Below are 2,398 nucleotides of genomic sequence, written 5' to 3' on the forward strand. Positions count from 1 at the left end.
CTCTCCCTCATGAGCCCTTGATAGTTTATAAATTGGTATTTTGTCATATCTTGCCCTGTCCGACATCTCCCTTCACCCACTTTTCGGTTGTCTGTTCCCCAGGGAGGAGGTCACATATAGTTCCTTGTAATCGGTTCCCTCTTTCCTACCCATTCTCCCTTTACCCTCCCTGTTTCGCCACTCACACCACTGGTCCTGTAGGGCTCATCCGCCCTGGATTCCCTGTATTTTCAGTTCCTATCTGTACCAGTGTACATCCTCTGGTCTAGCCAGACTTGCAAGGTCAAATTCGAGTCATGGTAGTGACACTCATCATAGCTTTCATCAGATAATTAGAGCCTTTAGTGAACCAGGAAAGGTTAAGAATTACTGGGTAGGAACTGTTTCTTTGTTTGAGTTTAAGCTTCTGTTTCCTTTTTCAGTTTGCTGTGCCTCTTTTCTCCCCTGAACTTGAGAACAGAAGATTCCGAGTTTGGGGGTTGGATTTGAAGTTTGTATAGTACAAGGTTGACACTTCCGGATGTTTTCATCTTCCTAGGTGACATTTAAAAGCCGTCCAACTACCATGTCTAGTGGCCCAGCATGCTCTTATCATTCATCAGTGCTCACTGGGTACATTCTGTGAATCAGGCCTAGACTAGATGTAAAAAAATACAGCAGGAAAACAAAACAGAAAATCAAACTAAATTGTCATTGAGTCGATTCCAACTCATAGCGAAACTATAGGGTTTCCAAGTCTGTCAGTCTTTACGGGAGCAGAACACCTCATTTTTCTCCCAAAGAATGGTTTTGGGTTGACCTGCTGATCTACACTTAGCAGCCTAACACATGACCACAGCGCCTTAAGCACTGACCTGGGTAAGCACAAAGATGGAGGTCTCTACTTTTTTTGGTTTTCTGGGTCAAAACTCATGCAGTTAACAACAAAAGTAAATTATGTTGCTGCTCTTGATTTTTTAAGACTATTGAACAATTCAAGCCCTGGCATGTAGTTCAAAAAAAAGAATGTTGCCTTTCTGCCAGAACTGCCATCTTGCAGTGACCCGCCAAATGACGAATGCTAAGAGAAAGAGGAAGGGCACCTGCTACGTGTTTTCCAGGCCCTTCAGGAAGGAAGCATGGCGTTGTTCCACTGGCCACAAATATGCGAATCTACAAGAAAGGTGACATTGTGGACACTAAGGGCTTGGGTACTCACTGTTCAGAAAGAGGATGCTGCACGAAGATTGTCGTGGCAAAACAACACATCTATAGCATGACCCAGCATGCCATTGGCATGCAAACGAGCTTGCCTATGAACAAGTAAGTTAAGGGCAAGATCCTCGCCAAGAGAGTTAATGTGCGCATTGAGCACATTAAGCACTCAAAGAGCCGGGACAGCTTCCTGAAGCGAGGGAAAGAAAACAATCAGAAGGATGCCAAGGAGAAAGGGTACCTGGGTGCAGCTGAAGCGTCAGCCTGCCCCCCTAAGAGAGGCCCACTTGGTGCAGACCAATGGGAAGGAGCCCAAACTGCTGGAACCTATCCCCCTATGAGTTCATGGCCTAGTCTGAAATAAAGCTGATCCGGGTGGGGAGAACCTTACTGCCACTGAATGGACTCTGATTCATAGTGACCCTATAGGACTGTAATAGTTAAGGTTTATTGTGACAACCTGGCTGATAAACGCATGTGGGATTAATTGAAGGGTGGAGAGATAAATGGCTTGGTGAGCCTCGCCTTTTGAGTTCTCTTGTCTTGCTCTGATGGTTGGACCAGTTGCTGCTGCCTTAGCTAGTTCTCTGCCTCAGCTTGCAAGGCTCACTTCCTGCGAGATATCCCTGAGGAGAAGCCACATGGACCTACCCTGATGCAGCCCTGGGTGTTGGAGCAGCTGCGTGGAGACCCCTGCCAGTGCTGAGCTGCTTACATGCTCTCTGATTCGGCTTTCCTCCTGCAGTTGGCTTCATTGCGTGTGTTTTGTGAGTGTGAGGAGGACTTTGTTGATCGATGTCGAACATATGGGCTAATGTCGGACTCATGGCCTTGGACTGGACTGGGTTGGTATGCTTAATATAAAACTCTGTTATAAAATATGAGTGTTTATGAATTTTGCTTCTCTAGTCTACCCAGACTAACACAAGGACAGAGTAGAACTGTCTGCTGAGGGCTTCCAAGACAATCTTTAGGGGAGCACAAAGCTTCAGCTTTCTCTCAGCGGTGGTTTCAAGCTGCAGTTAACAGCCCAGTATGTAATCCCCTAGGTCACCAGGGTTTCTGGATGTAACTACCTACCACTCAATAAATATCTATTAAGTGCATTTTTATTTTATTTTATTTTTAACATTTTATTAGGGGCTCATACAACTGTTATCCCAATCCATACACACATCAATTGTGTAAAGCGCATTTGTACATC

At 45.4% G+C, this 2,398-nt stretch overlaps 1 pseudogene; it reads left to right on the top strand.

Annotated features, from left to right (window-relative positions):
* The first annotated feature begins 1,050 nt into the window (after positions 1-1,050).
* On the top strand, positions 1,051-1,548 carry LOC101649446 (annotated as a pseudogene).
* The last annotated feature ends 850 nt before the right edge of the window (positions 1,549-2,398 follow it).

This window comes from Echinops telfairi, unplaced genomic scaffold (genome assembly GCF_000313985.2).
Source record: "Echinops telfairi isolate 266 unplaced genomic scaffold, ASM31398v2 ScPeMD7_7469;HRSCAF=8507_1, whole genome shotgun sequence".
Lineage (NCBI taxonomy): Eukaryota > Metazoa > Chordata > Mammalia > Afrosoricida > Tenrecidae > Echinops > Echinops telfairi.